The sequence below is a fragment of the Protopterus annectens genome, chromosome 11.part0 (assembly GCF_019279795.1).
Source record: "Protopterus annectens isolate FY-2018-M chromosome 11.part0, PAN1.0, whole genome shotgun sequence".
Taxonomy (NCBI): Eukaryota; Metazoa; Chordata; order Ceratodontiformes; family Protopteridae; genus Protopterus; species Protopterus annectens.
The window spans coordinates 1494122683-1494141882 of record NC_056745.1 but is presented as its reverse complement, the minus strand read 5'-3'; the positions used below and the strand labels follow the sequence as shown (position 1 = coordinate 1494141882).

The following is a 19200-nucleotide window of genomic DNA, read 5'->3' as shown; positions in this document are numbered from 1 at the left end:
AACGATGATAAAAATGTACATGTAGGGTTTGCAAAGTTAAATACATTTAGAAAGATTTCATGATGCAAAATTGATACCTTAATATGCAAATTATAATATAGACCAGATCCAGAAATAGAGGGAATGCCAATTTTTGAATTGTCTGTGTAGTTCTACCTGGTTAATAAAAAAAATCAACAAAGTCCCTTTTCATCATTGGCAGAATTAACTTTTAAGTACACCTTTGCACAAAAGATTGGTTTGCTTTTATAAGATAAAAAAGGACATGTTTGGACAGATTCATTTTAGAAGACTGAAAGCCCATAATATTGAAATTCAAAACATTGAGACCAAAATCTTAAATTCAAAACATTGAATCCCATAACATTGAAAATACATAGGAAACCAACATGTACTGTATTCCAACACAACTACATACTGAAACAAATAAAAAGCAAACCATATTACACTTCAGCTGCACCCCCACACCCCCTGCTACTTAAATATTTCAACTGAGATCACACTACACAGAACAAAATAGCAAACATACCATTCCACCCTTCATGACTGCATATTTAAATTGTAAAATACTATCCTCAACCTTCTCTTAGAAACACTGCTTCACTGTTAAAACATTACACATTACTATATATCTCTCTCCGATACTGAGCGGAGTTTCACAGGTAACCTCAGTCATGTTCCCTTCTTGTTATACTACAAAATAACACATCTTAATGTAGTGGGATCTCAGAGTTGATATATTTAAGTAGCAGGGGGTGGGGGGGTGCAGCCCCCCACATGTGGGTACAGGGGGGCTTGCCCCCCTGCTTATTGTTGAAGTGTAATATGGTTTGCTTTTTTTTGTTTCAGTATGTAGTTGTGCTGGAATATAGTACATGTTGGTTTTCTATGCATTTTCAATCTTATGGGATTCAATGTTTTGAGTTTTCAATGTTTTGAATTACCAATATTTTGATCTTAATGTTTTAATTTCAGTGTTATGGGCTTTCAAACTTCTAAAGTGAATCTGTTTGGACATGATACAAAGAGCATACCTCTCAATTGTTCATATTTTTGCCTCAAGTATTTGGACTGTTTCTCAAAAAAAAATTGTAGTTTTCTGCCAAATCATTGAGGATTGAAGTCGGAACATAATAGACATTTGAGTTTTAGGCTTCATACCCTTCATACCCTTCAGACAATTCATGCTAATTCAAGACCTATTATTTTATCAACTTTCTAAGTTTGTAAGAGCACTATTTAAACATTGCCCTACTTTTGGGCCGGCCTTCCCCCCCCCCATTTGACTTTGTCCAGATTTCTAGCTCTAATAGGTTGAGAGGTATGACATAATAGGTTTTACCGTGATTTGTTTTATCACTAGAGCACTGATTCTATACACCACACACCGTGTACTTTTCTTCCTCACCTAAATTTTCTATTAAAAAAAAAGCCAGAGATTTTCTTTGCAGGGTGAAAAACCAGGGTTAGTTTGAAGATTCTATTGATTTTCCCCCCATTGCAAGGTGGGCTGACAGTCCCTGATTTTGAGTAATGTACAATAGCAGCAAGGACAAGTGCATTTTTTCAGCTTAAAACTAAATTTTAAGGCAGAGTGGAAAGAATGGTATTAAGGGAAATACGAGATTTAGAGGAGCTATGTATGATGAATGGAAAAAGTGAAACAAATGGGAGACATCCTGTGAAACGAGAGATTTTGAGGAATTAGATGAACACTGAAGGAGACAGACGCAAGGATGAAGGGAAGAAATGTGTGCAATAAGTATAAATAAACCCTCTATTTCTGGACCTGGCAGGATGGAGGTGAATATGAAATTAAAACTGTCAATATTTAAAACCTTAAATGATGATGACCTTGGGAAACCATTGAGCTGACTACAGTCTAAGGCACCTGTGTCCTCACATTTAACTTCAAAGATTTCTATGGACAGCTGATTGTAGCTCTTATATTAAACTTTAGTCAGTGAAAAAGGAATATTGATCCAGTGGGTTAAATGGTTAATGAGAGCTAGAACTCCCTCGACTTTAGAAGGGCATGGTTAGTCACAGATAAAACGTTGAAAGACATTGGACAATTGGAAACAAATTTAAATTGAAACGAGAGGAATTTGAGCGCACAGATTACAAACGAATGTTGAGGATGGTTATAGCTTCTGTTTCTAGATATTCTGCTAGGTCCAGAAAATCCATATTCTTTGGGTGACTGTACTGATTTTAATGTTTTGTACACCTTGTAGCCTGGCAAAGATGTTTCTCTGTCTATCCCTGTTTAAAGAAGGATGGCTGAGACATTGGTTGCATGTAGCTGGGAGTGTGAAGTTTCTTAACAGTTGCAGCATTGCACTTCAGAATTTATATAATGGTATGTGGCTTAACCATTTAATTGTTTTTAAAAGGATTATTTCCTAGGCAGTGGGGAAGTAACATTTCTGGGTATATCAGAACCTGCATTATTGAATAATTGATGGTTGGCAGCACAGAAGGTGTAACCTGTAGGTAGTTTTGCAGGACTAATGAAAACGTGCTTCTGATAGTGCAAAAAAAGCAAGGTTTGGGGCAACAATAAAAGGATCATTAAGGATAAACAAATGCATAAATAAGTGAAGCACACCTTGTCTTTGAGTACAGATAGTGTAAGCTTCTAGTCAGTAATAGGAAACTGTACTTGATGGGCTGAGGGTTACTCCCTGAGGGAAGATCTGTACCAAGTAAATGACTTGAAAAGTACTGCAAACATGAATGAACTCTGAGAAATGGGCCTCTGTGTTGTAAAAATAAGTAGAAGTTAGTTGTTTTTTTTTTCCTGACAGAGTACTGCAATATTCGAACTGAACCAGAAAATGCAGTGCATGGCCTCTGGTAGAGGAGAAAAAAGTGATAGTGTCAAAACTTGCTGTTTTGATGGAGTTGTATACAATTTTTATTATAATTTTGAGCCAGCTAACAAGTAATTGATCTGGTAATAAGGTGCTCTTGACTGGAAGCAGGAAACTTAAAGGGAATGCTTTTTATGTGGCTTTATATCCATGATATCTGGTGTGAGAGGAGTGATAATTTTCTAATGTATCATCTACCAGAAGACTCAGCTTATTTTGAACAAAAGCTGTGTGGAGTTGGTTGTGTTTGAAGTCAGAGATGATGGCCTGTTTTTTGGTATACTGAATAAGTTCATTCTTTATGCTTTATTTCTTTTTTGTGTATCAGGAACTGTCACTACAGCAGTGTGATGTCATGATGCACGGTGTAAACCAATATGCTTACATAACACTGTATAGGTAGGAGGCATCGTGTATATATACCTCGAGGGTGAGGTGACACTAGAAAGATTTAGCACTGATGGCTGGCCTTCCAGTGTTGCCATTTTAAACCAGTTGAGAGCCTAGAAGTGTCTGGGTTCTTGAGTGTATACAGATCTTTCCTTAAAGCAAAGAATAATGTACCAGCTAAAGAGGCTGTGGTCAGCTGCTTTAAAGGCCAACTGCCATGCAGCCACCTCTGGTCTTTAGGAAAGCGTATACAGTTCAACAGAGATGCGACATGTTATGCTGTAACCACCCTACAGTTCGTGAGGTCAAAATATCAGCAGACTGCAGTAGCAGATACCTTTCAGGCATGCAGATATAATTGTCGAGGATTTTAATTTACTGATGCCTACAACTGTTGTACTCTGTAGCGCGCCTCCTTTATTCAGTAATGTAAACACTGTGGTACATTTCTAGGTAATTGGACAAAGCACTTTGTTAATGACAAAACCACAACTTGCTGCTGTTGAGATTTTTTTGTAGTTGTCAGATTGTGTAGTATTTAGTTCACTTACATGTACTTCCTTCTCTCTTTTTGCTCTGTGTACCTCTGGATTGTATTCAAATATTTATGTTTCATAATGTGTACCTACTTAACATAAAAGGATTTTTGCAACTCAAAATTTGGAACTGTGGTTGAGGCAGTGAAACATTTTTCCCATAGCACTGAGTCACTAAATCGTTTTCCCGAAGTGTATGCCTGCTGGAGCTGATTGTTGAAAGAAAGAGGCCTTTTGAAAATGTATTTGATTTATGCTTCTTTTCCATTGGGATCCGTGTTCATTTCTGTCGCCAACTTGCTTGCTTCCTTTAACAAATCCCAGAATTTGTTGCCGTCTTTAAACATGGCTGATGACTTAAAATAGAACTATTTAAAGTGCTTCAATCCTCCTGATGGATGTAGTTATGTTTATCTTGAAATGTTGTAAACACTGTTTTAATAAGCAGTAGCTTTGTCAGTGTTCTCGGTCACCCAGAGGCATTACAAATTAGTGTTTGTGAATTTTGCTTTTAAGGCACAGAGGAGAGGGTATAGAAATCCATAGAAGTTAATTATGTTTGATACAGGCTGAAAGGATTTAGGCTACTCTTGTAACATATGGGGATCTCATATTAAGGAAGATACCACATGATCACACACTGCCAGTTTAAAGATAAAAATCCATTCACATGTTTCCTAATGCATTTCTATCATATGAGCTTTATTATAATTTGAACTGCATGGGTTCTGCTACGATTTATGTGTTCCTTACTAACCGAGTAGGTTTGCTGATCATGAGGGATATTTTTAGATACAGCTTGAGCTGTCATTCTGGCAGTACATGAAAAATGAGTTCCAAGAGGGGTAATTCCTGTAATGCACAGCAACTGGTAACCCACAGTATAGCAAATTACCTAGAATATACAGACCAGACTCATAGCTGTAGCGCTGTATAATATATGTATATGTGGTTTTGTGTGTATATCTATGTATGTTTGTGTGTGTATGTATATCTATATATGTGTGTATGTGTATATATATATATGTGTGTGTGTGTGTGTGTGTGTGTATATATATATATATATAGAGATAGAGATAGAGATATATAGAGATATAGAGATATATAGATATATAGCGAAAGCGCTTATGCACTTGTACTTTTTATCTGGAATTTTATTAAAAGTGAAATACAGCCTGGTGGTCCCATTGCTATATTTTTTCTACAAACTTTTTGGACTGTTTGTGGCTTGCTGAACCTTTGGTGGGGACTTTGTGTATTTTTTTACAGTTTGTCTTTTGGTTACTGTAGTCCCTGCACACATGGCTGAGCAGAAAATAAAAGAAGTGGAACTGGATTATTGTCCTCAAAGTGTATTCATCTGTTGCAGAGAGGGTAAGAAGAGATGTTACTTCAGCATTAAATCCTTTGTTGTGTTTGGATATGTCTGCCCTGGCAGGTAGACACACAAATGCTGAACCCAGTACAAGCAATGAAGCTGAATTTAATGAATGCATGAATTTATTACAACGCTTAATGAAACTTAAGCGCCTTCAATGGCAAAGGTTTCATTTAAAGGCATGCTTAAAATATCGCATTGTGCCTAGAGGTTTACATGTACTATGCATGACTACTCGGTGGGAAGTTTTTCCTGAGCTTCTGGAACAATGGCAGAGTATTAATCTTGAAACAAGCTTCTCTTACATGCATTTGCTGCTGCAGTTTTTTTCACCAGATGAAAATCAACTGATGAAAGACACTGAAGACCTACAGAAAAAAATTAGAAATGAAATATGGAGATGAACAACATGGCGACAGACTAGAGGAGATCTATTGCGCCGTCTCCACATATGATTTAAAACTGCAGCAGACCAAAACCAGAAAGATTACAAGGAACTGTCGAGACTTTGTTGCAGGCAATATATTTACCTGGCCACGGGAAAGACCATCAGTTGAAACTCATCCTGCACCAGCTATATGGAATAAATACACTTCCAGAATGGATTCCTTGAAAAAAGTACAAAAAGAAAAATGTCTTGGTAACCATGGAAACTTCAGATGTGCTTAGTGTGTTCCAGCCTCCTCTATCCAATCAGGGTGCAAAAGGAGGACCTTCCGATGAAGAGTGAGTATGGAAGGAGGCCAGCATTATGGCAGATAGTTCAGAGAGAATGGGGGCACAACTGAAAATCAGTCCTACATGACAGGCAGCATCTTTTCACCAACTTCTGTTTCCAGCGAAGAAGAAAATTGAACACAAACAGAATTTCTCCTACAGCAGGGAGACGAAAAAACTGAGAATATCAACGCGACTGCTGACATTCATAATATTGTTTTTAATATTTCTGGCTATGATCTTAACAGAAGATCAGTTATATGTGTTGAATAAAGGAATGGCTTTTGTCCCGAGTATAGGAGCAGTATATAATTAAGTTTATACTTGATCAAATGTTTTATAGCAGGAATATAGCTTTGAAATGTATTTTTGGTTACAATGTACATGAACATGGTGGTGAATTAAAGCAACCTAACATATTTGTACTGAATATGTGTCTGGTGGTGCATACCTTTTAAAAACTTGTGGAAAGGATATACAAGAGTTGTTAAATGATAAACATAGAAAACTATATCATAATTTAACCATGTCACAAAGGGCAGCACTGAATGCATTGAACAATGACAATGGGGTTATTATTAAACCTGCAGATAAGGGGGGGCAGTTGTAGTGATGAATAAGGAGTTCTATCAGAATAAAATCTCTTCATTATTAGAAGATGCTACTACCTTCATGCAAATTTCTTGCTTGGAAGTAAAAATGGTAATCAGTGAAGTTAGGAATGCTTTGAAATTGTTGAATGATGAATTCAAGTTTTTTTTGTATAGAGCACCCGGTTACACCTATATTCAAGGTCCTCCGCAAAGACCCAAAAAATCCCCCGATGAGACCGATAGTCTTGGCAAAGGGGTTGTTAAGTGGACTGCTGCCTATGTGGTAGTTCATGGGTACAGAGTTTTTACCATAGGGGATGACCATTCACTTTTTGGCATTGAGCTTGAGGCCATGGCCCTGACACCAGGCATCTGTCTGTGATGCCCTTCTGTAGGATGTCCACGTTGTTTGGGGACTCGACTGTGGCACCTAATTTGCAGTCATCTGCAAACTTAGTCAGCCAGAGGCCCTCTGTGCTAGCCCATACTTCAGAGAAGCAGATGCCAAACAGGAGAGGACCCAGGACTGAACCCTGTGGTACTCAACTTGTCACTGGTTTGAAGTCAGATTTGGAGTTTGCAACTTTTACAGTGTGGGTTCTGTCAGTGAGCCAGTTGTCAACCCATCTTGTGATGTATGGATTTATACCCACTTTAGTGAGTTTATCTATAATTCCAGAATGGGGGATGATGTTGAAAGCCTTGGCGAGGTCAAGATAGGCTATGTGAACTGCCTTACCCTTGTCTATGGCTTCGGTGACTATTTCAAAGAAATCAATCAGGTTCAGGAGGCAGGATCTGCCTTTCACAAACCCAAACTGGGTGGGGTCCAGAGTTTGGAGGTTACCAATGTCTTTGGCTATGAGTTCCATGATGATACGTTCCATGGCCTTGCAGACCAGGTTCATCAGGCTAATAGGGTGATAGTTCCCAGGGTCTGTAGTGGCTCCCCCTTTGTGGAGTGGCATAATTGTTGCTGTGTGCCATTCAGTGGGTACAAAGCCTGACGTGAGGCTATGATTAAACATGGTGCTTAGGTGGGGAGCAAGTTTGTTCTGAAGTTCATGTAGAAAGCAGCCTGGGATGTTGTCCTGGTTCCATGGATGCTGTGTTCTTGGCTTTGGAGAGTGCAGTTTTTACTCGCATAGTTGTGATTGCAGGGGCTCTGCAATCTTCCGGTATAGATATGGGCCCTTTAGGGATGTGAAAGGGAGGTAAAGTTAGCACTGAACCCATCAGCCAGGATGTTGGCGATATCTGTTGGTTCTGTAATTTTCATGCCATTGTGCTGTAACTCAGAGCAGATCTGGGTGTTATTGAGATTCTTGATATAGCTATAGAATGCTTTGTGGTTGTCCTTAGAATCAGTGGCAATCTTGATTTCATAACTAGCTTTGGAGAACTTTGAGGGATTTCATCTTCTTACTGAGGTTGACCAGGGAGCTCTTCCACTCATTGGATTTTACTCTCTTTTGCAACAGTATCTTCCTTCTGTTTTAGTTTGTTTATAGCAGGGGACCACCAGACTGGCTTCCTTTTTTTTGGAGGATAGCATCTTGGTTCTGTTAGAGTATGATCCATGCACTCGTGTAAGTGCTTATAGAGTACATTTGTGTAGGATTCAGCAGTCCTAACTGTGTTATCCATCTGCATGGATGTCATGAAGTTCGCCATTTCTGTCTTAAGCAGCATGAAGTTGGCTTTGGAGAAATTTTTTACAGTGGTTTCCTTAATGGGGGCAGGATGCGGATATCTATGGTGATTAGCTTATGGTCGGATGTGACCAACGAGGAGTTGACTTCAGGTATGGAAAACCGGTCACTCATGTTGGTAATGACTAGGTCTAGGATATTGTTGCCTCTGGTGGGGGTGTGGATAAGTTGATCCAGGGCATTGGAGTTTATGAATTCTAGAAAGTGTTGACTGAAAGATTTGGTACATGAGTAGGTGTTCTTCGTGTTTCACTGTTGCAGTCATCACACTTGGGTTATCTTCCTGCAGGTAGCCCTCAGTCAGCCTGAATACCAGAGACTTGATATTTGTGCATCGGTTGCTGTCACTCCAGGACTGACGTTAGGTCATCAGGGGTATAAAAACAGGCAGCGAACACCATTACATCAGTCTTTCTTGCAGAGGAGCCCAAAGCAGAAGCAGTTTTCCAAGTGCCGGTTGGCCGCTACCCGAGTTTTCGTTTACGAATTGAATCATCCTGAAGTACCCCGTTGGGGATCATTTTTTCTTGCTCTAACCAATGTCAGAAAAAGTTAATTGTCTTGCCTGTGGAAATCAAATACCACACGGAGATTTTCATTCTTACGGCGTCACCTGTCTAGGCCCAGACCACAACATACCTTGCTGTCTGTTTTGTGCCTTAATACCCAAACCATTTGTCGTTGGGCCCTTATTGTCATTAAATACTTTCGTTCTCTATCTCCATTTTCAGAAATGATTTCGGTAAGCCATCTGACTACCGATATTACAAAAAAAGTAAGGATAAAGACAGAGATGGATTGCACAGGTTCAAAGCTGCCGACGATGCTTCTGTTAAGCTAGTCGCCAGTTCACCGGTACTTCGTGAGGTGTTTTTGCAGCCTCTCATGCCCATTTCAGTGGATTTCCAGGCCTCTACCGAGACCTGTTTAGAGTGCGGTATGCCCCGAAGACTCTTCAACTATGGAACCAGTGAATATCTCTACCTTGGATGGGTCTGGAGCCACTGAGCAGGCACTGGCTTCTGAGGAAGTTCTTCACACTACCGATTTTCGACACAAACCTACTACTCCAGTTCTGTCTAAAACTACCGAATTTCTAAGGCCAAGAGTACGCACTACACCTAGAAAACCGATGACCATAGCGCATGCAGCTCCCTTGCCACAAAATAAAATGCTTAGAATGGCAGAAGACCTTATTATGCTGATTAGGGGAAGTTAGCCTTCCCCTGCAAAGAGAAAAAGAGAGAAGTCCCCAGCAAATTCAACAGACCAAGAGTCTGATGACTGTGAGGTTTCTGATTATGAAGACATGCCCTTATCTGCTTATGAGGATTCTGGTGCAGAGGAATCCATTCCATCTGCCTCTCTTCCAGAGGATTTTTTCTTCTGGTGAATCCTTACATACTTTGAGAGCATTTCCACTGGGAATGTCAAGATTATCCTCAGTCCAAAAAGAGACTCAGAGAATTTCTAGACTTGCCACAACACAGGCCTTTAGTAATACCACCAGTCCTGGAAGTTGTTGATTATGTCTTCATGGAATCCAGTCTTAGTCCTGATACTTTACCCCTTGCCCCTAGGAAACCAGTTAGGTACTACAGAGTATCTGACTCTCACAAATTTCTTTTCAAAAATCCTACTGCTGACCCAGAGATCATTTCCCAGGGACCTAAGGGTATCAAGGCAACTACAGCTAAGAATCCCACCCCTTCGGACAGGGATTCCAGAGCTTTGGACAGATTGGGTAAGAAAGTATATACCTCTGCAACTCTTGCCATTAGGGCTTTGAATTTTCAGTTACACATGCTGAAGTACCAACAACATATTATGGAACTTGTTAAGCAAAAAAGTCCCAAGCCCGGATAAATGGGGAGGGTTGTGTCAGGAAGGGCATCCGGCATAAAATCTCTGCCAAATAACTGATGCAGAGAACATTTCATATTTGCATACCGGATCAGTCGAGGCCCGGGTTAACAATGACCGCCACCAGTACTGTTAGCCAACAGGGTGCTGGTGGAAATTGGGCTACTGTTGGCCAAAGAAGAAGAGGAGGGGGAAGGCATGCCCGAAGGCAGGAAGAGAGGAAGAAGGTTAGGAGTGTAGTACTGAGGGTAGAAACTTTGAATGTTGGCAGTATGACTGGTATAGGGAGACAGCTAGCTGATATGGAGAGAAGGAAAGTTGATATATTGTGCGTGCAAGAGACCAGATGGAAGGGAAGTAAGGCCAAGTGTGTAGGAGGCGGGTTCAAATTGTTCTATCATGGTGTGGATGGAGAAGAAATGGGGTAGGGGTTATACTAACGGAACAGTATGCCAAGAATGTTTTGGAGGTGAAGAGAGTGCCTGACAGAGTGATGTTTATGAAGCTTGAAATTGACGGTGTAATGATGAATGTTAGTGCATATGCTCCACAAGTTGGGTGTGCGATGGATGAGAAAGAAAAATTTTGGAGCGAGTTGGATGAAGTGGTGGTGAGTGTACCCAAGGGTTGGAGACTAGTGATTGGAGGACTTCAGTGGGCATGTTGGTGAAGTGAACAGAGCGGATGAGGAAGTGATGGGTAGGTATGGTGTTAAGGAGAGGAATGCAGAAGGTCAGATGATTGGATTTTGCAGAAAGGATGGACATGGCTGTGGTGAATACGTATTTTAAGAAGAGGGAGGAGCATAGGGTGGCGTACAAGAGTGGAGGAAGATGCACACAGGTGGATTATATCCTATGTAGGAGGGCCAGTATGAAGGAGATTGGAGACTGTAAAGTGGTGACTGGGGAAAGTGTAGTTAAGCAGCATAGAATGGTGGTTTGTAGGATGATGTTGGTGATCAAGAAGTGGAGGTGTGTGAAAGCAGTGCCAAGGATTAAATGGTGGAAGTTAAAAAAGGGTGATTGTGAGGTGGAGTTCAGGGAAGAGTTAAGACAGGCACTGGGAGGCAATGAAGAGTTACCGAATAGCTGGGTAACTACAGCAGAGCTAGTAAGGGAGACTGCTAGGAAGATGCTTGGTGTGACATCTGGACAGAGGGAGGACAAGGAGACATGGTGGTGGAATGAGGAAGTACAGGAGAGTATACAGAGGAAGAGGCTGGCGAAGAAGTGGGATTGTCAAAGATGAGAAAGTAGACATGAGTATAAGGAGATGAGGCGCATGGCAAAGAGAGAGGTGGCGAAGGCTAAGGTTAAGGCATATAGAGAGTTGTATGAGAGATTGGACACTAAAGAGGGAGAAAAGGACCTGTACTGATTGGCTAGACAGAGGGACAGAGCTGGAAAAGATGTGCAGCAGGTAAGGGTGATAAAGGACAGTGAGGGAAACGTACTCACAAGTGAGGACAATGTGTTGAGTAGATGGAAAGAGTACTTTGAAGGGCTGATGAATGAAGAGAATGAGAGAGAGAGAGAAGGTTGGATGATGTGGGGATAGTGAATCAGGAAGTGAAGCAGATTAGTAAGGAGGAAGTGAGGACAGCTATGAAGAGGATGAAGAATGGAAAGGCTGTTGGCCCAGATGACATACCAGTGGAAGCATGGAGGTGCTTAGGAGAAATGGCAGTGGAATTTTTAACCAGATTGTTTAATGAAATTTTGGAAAGTCAGAGGATGCCTGAGGAGTGGAAAAAAAGTGTTTTGGTACCCATCTTTAAGAATAAGGGTGATGTGCAGAGCTGCAGTAACTACAGAGGGATAAAATTGATGAGTCACAGCTTTGAAGTTATGGGAAAGAGTAGTGGAAGCTAGGTTAAGAAGGGAGGTGAGGATTAGTGATCAGCAGTATGGTTTCATGCCAGGAAAGAGCACTACAGATGCAATATTTGCTCTGAGATTGTTGTTGGAGAAATACAGAGAAGGTCAGAAGGAGTTGCATTGTGTCTTTGTGGACTTAAAGGATATGACAGGGTGCCTAGAGAGGAGTTGTGGTATTGTATGAGGAAGTCGGGAGTGGCAGAGAAGTATGTAAGAGTGGTACAGGATATGTACAAGGGTAGTGTGACATTGGTGAGGACTGCGGTGGGAGTGACAGATACGTTTAAGGTGAAGGTGGGATTACATCAAGGATCAGCTCTGAGCCCTTTCTTATTTGCAGTGGTGATGGGCAGGTTGATAGACAGGAGGCCCTGTGGACTATGATTGCAGATGACATTGTGATATGTAGTGAGAGTAGGGACCAGGTTGAGGAGACCCTGGAGAGGTGGGCATATGCTTTAGAGAGGAGAGGAATGAAGGTCAGCAGGGCTAAAACAGAATATATGTGTGTAAATGAGAGGGAGGGTAGAGGAATGGTGAGGATGCAGGGAGTAGAGTTGGTAAAGGTGGATGAGTTTATGTACTTGGGATCAACAGTTCAGAGTAATGGTGAGTGTGGAAGAGAGGTGAAGAGAGTACAGGCAGGATGGAGTGGTTGGAGAAGAGTGTCAGGAGTGATTTGTGACAGACGAGTACCAGTAAGAGTGAAAGGGAAGTTCTACAAGAGGGTAGTGAGACCAGCTATGTTATATGGGTTTGAGACAGTGGCATTGACAAAAAGGCAGGAGTTAGAGCTGGATGTGGAAGAGTTAAAGATGTTAAGATTTGCGTGACTAGGATGGACAGGATTAAGAATCAGTATATTAGAGGGTCAGCTCAGGTTGGACAGTTTGGAGACAAAGCAAGAGAGGCGAGATTGCGTTGGTTTAGACATGTGCTGAGGAGGGATGCTGGGTATATTGGGAAAAAGATGCTAAGGATGGAGCTGCCAGGTAAGAGGAAAAGAGGAAGGCCTAAGATAAGGTTTATGGATGTGGTGAGAGAGGACATGCAGGAGGTTGGTGTGAAAGAGCATGATGCAGAGGACAGGAAGAAATGGAAACAGATGATCTGCTGTGGCGACCCCTAACGGGAACAGCCGAAAGAAGATGATGTTAAGCAAAAAATCACTACCTTTACAGACTGTGCAGAAAATAAAGAATTGCAAGAGCTTATGCATTCTGCAAACCAAGTCAGCAAACATACATTGCAGTGTGGCTTTGATGCCCTAGAAGTATCTTGCAGGGCAGAAGTCACTAGTTCTGTACTGAGAAGGCATGCTTGGCTTAAGGGGCAGACCTTGCCAGATCATGTCAAATCCAGCTTACTAGACACTCCTTTGAACAAGGACAATCTGGCACCAAAGCAGAGGAGGTTCTTAAAAAGATGGAAGAAAAAGCTAAATCTATGCAGACAGTTAAAGAATTCCTGCATGTTCAGCCTCCTAGATTCAGTAGGCATTGTCTCTCAAAACATTGGTCCTTTACAGCTCCCTCAAGGCCATCTCGAACTAGACCCAGGGGAAACAGACCCCCGAGACTACAGTCTCAGGGTATACAAAGCTCTAAGCACTGGAATGCCTCCACCTCTAAAGCAGGGAGTGCTAAACCACCCCCTTTCGGAAAGAATTCCCAATGACTGCTTAATTCCACTCCCTCCTCTGCCCAACTGCTTGTGGCCCCTAAGGAGAAAACTTGCCCTTCATGCAAAAAACTGTATTCCCATCACCAAAGACCAATGGGTCCTCAACATTGTATCCCAGGGATACACATTTTACTTCCACTCACTGCCAACCCCAAAAGGGTTCCCAGACCTCTCTTTAAACCAGTGGGCAGAGGCTCAAAACCAAGTCCAATCCCTGCTGTCTATAAGGGCAATTCAACCTGTTCCTGTGGAACAGATGGGTCAAGGGTTCTATTCCAGACTTTTCCTGGTACCCAGAAGGGAGGGCACTTGCTGCCCAATCCTGGATCTTTCCATTATCAACATCTTCTTGGTGGTACCAAAATTTAAAATGCTCACCCTGCAGCAGCTTCTACCTATGCTACCCAAGGATGCCTTGTTAGTCACCCTAGACTTAAAAGAAGCCTATCTGCACATCCCTATAAGGGAGTCATGCAGAAAATATCTATGCTTCAGGGCAGGATCTTTGCATTTTCAGTTCTCTGCACTTCCCTTTGGCTTATCCACGGCTCCCAGAGTATTCACAAAATGCCTGGCCCCAGCCTTTGCTTACTGCAGTCAAAGAAATATTCAAATTTACCCATACTTGGATGACTGTCTGATTTAGGCAGACAGTCAGGAAATGCTGTTGCAGCACCTGACATTTGTAAAAAACCTTCTAACATCCCTGGGGTACACCACCAATGAAAAGAAATCAAAACTAGTCCCCAGTCAAAAGGTTGTATTCCTGGGAGCAAGCTTGGACACAGCATCCCAGATGGCATTCCTCACTCCAGAAAAACAAGCCTATTTGATGGGCTATTTTAGTCAAATGGCCACCAGAGCCCAGCGATGGCTCCAGAAGGAAAATCTTGCAGGCCCTAGAGTTCATGTCCTCAGGCATCCTACTAATTCCATATGCCAGACTGCATATGAGGAAACTTCAATGGTACTTTGATGCCAACATTCTCAGGACCTGGAAACTGTTACTATAATACCTTGTCTAAGGACAGAGTTCCTTTGGTGGGCAGCAGCATGCAACCTCAACAAGGGACTGCCCTTTACCCAACCCCATGCCACCCAGACCCTAACCACAGATGCATCAGACTATGCCTGGGGGGCACACATGAATGGCAAGTGCATTCAGGGCCACTGGAGCCCAAATTAAATGCATCTGCACATCAACCAGAAAGAGAATGCTAGCTGTGCAACATGGTCTGACAGCTTTTCAGATCCCTACTCTCTCACCAGGACACCAGTTGATAAAAACAGACACCACCACAGTTGTGGTACATCAACAAGCAGGGGGAACCCACTCTTACCACTCTGCAGGCTAGCCATGGCCTTGTGGAACACTGCTTGGACATGTAGGTCCATTTGCAAGCTCAATTCCTGCCAGGCAGACAAAACTCGCTAGCAGACGATTTAAGCAGAAATCTCCTAGACCCACACGAGTGGCAGCTAGAGCCCAGAACCTTCAACCTTCTAATTTAGAAATGGGGGACCCCAGAGTTGGATCTCTGCCTCCCCCTGCAATCACCAGCTCAGCAGAATCTGCACCAGGACACCTCACAGCAGGGCCTGGAAAGTGGATGCCCTATCCTTCCAGTGGGTAAATCAATCTATGCCTTTCCCCCTCTGCCCCTCCTCTCGAGTATTGCTCAAGATAAGACAGGACAGACCAAGGACAATTCTGATTGCCCCGGACTGGCCATGCCAACACTGGTACCCACTCCTGCAAAGCCTTCCACCGTTGCCACCCTGGCACCTACACCAGAACCCAATCCTGCTCTCTCAGCAAGGGGGACAGATCTTGCATCCCCAACTGCAAACACTCAATCTTGCAGCCTGGCTTATTCCTTGAATTCTCCCTCAGTAACCAGCCTAATCAGCAGGTGCTGGACATCATCCTTGATGCCAGAAGACCCAGTACAAGGAAATCCTATGCTGATAAGTGGAAAAGGTACTGCTTCTGGATTCAGTTTAAAGGAGAAGACACAACTCTGCCCTTCCTGCCTCTAATCCTGGATCACCTAGCAGATCTACTCCACAGAGGCCTGTCCTTCTCCTCCATTAAGATTCATGCCTCTGCCATCTCAGCTCATTACAGCACTGAGCCACCTCTCTTCTCTCACTCTCTCTTCCTGAGAGGGGCAAACAATTTAAGGCCACCAAAGAGAGCACCCACCCCTGCTTGGGACCTTAACTTTGTACTGGAAAAGCTCACTCTACCCCCTTTTGAGCCTGCAGCATCAGCAGAGCTAAAGTTCTTCTCTTGGAAAACAGCCTTGTCTGTGGCCATCACTTCAGCTAGAAGATTGTCTGAGCTACAAGCACTTATGGCTGTGTAACCCTTCATTATTTTCCATGCGGACAGGGTTTCCGTCAGGACTAACCCTTCCTTTATGCCTAAAGTGGTATACAGTGTGGCTCTCAATCAATCCATTCACTTGCCTACCTTCTTCCCTAATCCTCAAAATAAAGGGGAAAGGATCCTGCACTCCTTGGACATGCACAGACAGCTCAGATTCTACCTTGATAGGACTCTAAGCCCTTCAGAAAATCTGACCAGTTACTAGTCAACTTTGCAACAGGGCAGAGGGCAAGGCCATTTCAAAGCAAACAGGTTTCCAAATGGATAGCACATTGCATTCATTTCTGTTACAAGCAGCATGGGAAACCAAACCCTCAGGGGGTCAGAACACATTCCATAGGGCAACTTCTACCTCTACAGCATTCCTCAAGGGAGTCCCTACCAGGGACGTCCTGGAAGCTGCTACCTGGAGTTCTGTTGACACATTCACCAAGCATTGCCACCTGCCTATCTTTTTTTCCAAATCCAGGGCAGGTTTTGCAACAGCAGTCTTGCAAGGCATTCTGGCCATCCCTAACTCTTTGTGACTACCTCCACCCTTCTTCAGCTGTGGGATTCTACCCAAGTGTGATGACTGCAACAGTGAAACACGAAGAACATAATACAGTTGTGTACACTTACCGTAAAAGTAGCTGTTCGAGTGTATTCACTGTTACAGTCCTGGTTACCCTCCCTCCAGCCCCCTGGTTTTTCTCTAGATCTCTCGCTCTCTAAACTCTCTATGCCTTTTACTACTCTTCCCCCCTTTTCAGGGGTATTGGTATTTACTTTTTACTGGTGGTGTTTTTCCCCCACCATAACTTAGCTCCCTATTGGGAGGCTCCTGACATTTGGGGCAAGAAAATGGCATCAGCTGCCTGTTTTTATACCCCTGATGACCTGACGTGAGTCCTGGAGTGACAGCAACCAATGCAGAAATACCAAGTCTCTGGTATTCGGGTTGACTGAGGGCTACCTGCAGGCAGATAACCCAAGTGTGATGACTGCAACAGTGAATACACTCGAACATCTACATTTATGGTAAGTGTATACAACTGTACTTTTTCCTAGTTTATGGTGGGGTAGTTGAAATCACCCATTATTAGGGTGTTTTTTTTTTTTTTTCAAAACGGGTTTATTGTTTTAACATATAAGAGAAATGTCATAATTTTATACAAGTAATTAAAAATAGGTATTATTATAATATTCAACAAAACAACTAAAGTATTTACAAAGACATCCACTACAATCAGATCAATTAATTAAACTAAAATACCGTGCTATTGAAATTAGAATTTTTTTAACAAATTTTGTAAATTATCCCATACAATATAATATGATGTTTTTCTAGTTGTTCTCATTCTAATTGTGCTTATTTCCATATGGCACATTATATTCATAACATTTTTAAATTCATTGAGCGAAGGAGGTGTATCTGAAATCCAATTTCTAGTTATTATTTTCCTGGCCACTGCTAGGATAGACCATAACAAGGGAAGCTTAATCTTTTAACACATTGAGGTACAGGTGTGTTGAATAATATAAGAGACTTAGAAATAATGAAATTATCTGTAAAAGAGCCTGCAAAAATTCATTAATTGACTTCCAGTATTCTTTCAACTTCATACAGTCATAAAACATATGAGCCCAGTCAGCATTAATTTCTACATTACATCTCTTACATAGATTATCTTTATTATTTATTTTATTCATCATCAAAGGTGTATAAAAAGATCTATGTAAAAATTTCCATGTATAAAGTCTCCAGACAATGGAAGATGTAGTTCTATAAGCAGATTCCAATATATATTGTTTATCTTGTTGAGTTGGTGGGTCCCCATTAATAGAGGTGAAATAATTCCAGTATGAATCTACACTGTAAAAGTTTCTTGTCTGATAATTTTATGTATATATGAAAGTTTACCTTTATCAGAAACTTTATGCTGTAAATTTAATATCAAGTAATCAATCAGTTTTGGAATAGATTCTTTAACTGTTATAGACATTAGATCTATTCTATCAATGAGATGTTGTCTAAAGATCTGAACCTCTAACCAGCAAGTTTCTCTTAGATCAAATTCTTGTTTTAAGAAATCTAGATTTTTAACTTTATTATCAGATATTAGCTGATACCAGTACTTTAGATCATTATCTATAGCTAAATGAGCTCCTTCAGAAGTAGATGACATAAGCATACCCTGAGTATACATTATAGGGAATACAATAAAATTCCATTCCCTATACTTAGGGTGCATGAATATAAAGTTACGATAACTAATAATAATATTTAATGGGTAACAAACCATATGTTTAGGTGTAATAGGTGAAGTACAAAATTCCTTTAGCAACCACAACATGGAGTTATTTACAATCATATTTTTATGTGTTAAGGAGATTTTCATGAAGTGCATACTAATTAGCTCCCAATAATCTTTCCATTTTGCGATATATGACTGATCTATTAATAAAGTAATAACTTTTATAATAGAAGAGATCATATATAAATTAAAGTCTGGAAAAGAAATACCCCCTTGAGACCAGCTATTAGTATGTTTCTTTAATGCAATCCTAGGTCTATTAGGTGCCCATAAGAAATTTAACATTAGTGTATTCAGTTTCTTGATAATTATTTTTGTAGGTGAAAGTATTATTGATTGTATTAAGTATAAAATCTTGGGGAATATTATCATTTTAATAATTGTAAGTCTCTCCTCCATAGTAAAAACATATTATTCCAGGTATTAAAAGATTTTGTATATTAAGAAAACAGGTATTCTAGTTATTATATATAATAGATTTAATATCTTTAGATAGTATTATACCTAAATAAGTTATCTGACCTGAATTGGGTACATATTTAGTAAAATCACTAATGAGAATATTTTTCGTGTATATATAGGTAGTATTTTAGTTTTTTCTTCATTGAATATTAAACCAGAAAAACTTTTAAAATTCATCATTTTATCAAATAAAGACTGCATAGAAGAATTAGATCCTGCTGATGTAATTAGAACATCATCTGCAAAAGTTGAATTTTGATGTTGTATTTTCGTCTATTTCAAAACCCTCTATGTCAGTACTGTTTCTAATCAAATTAGCCCAAGGCTCCATTACTAAAGTGAATAATAGTGGAGAAAGTGGACATCCTTGCTTTGTACCTTTAAGAATGGGTATTTTTGTGAAACATATGTTCCTACCTTA

At 40.9% G+C, this 19200-nt stretch overlaps 1 long non-coding RNA gene across 1 annotated transcript in view; it reads left to right on the top strand.

Moving 5' to 3' along the window:
- The window catches only part of LOC122815934, a 442750-nt gene that overhangs the window by 355859 nt on the left and 67691 nt on the right, over nucleotides 1-19200 (top strand). The gene's annotated exons all lie outside the window — the stretch shown is intronic.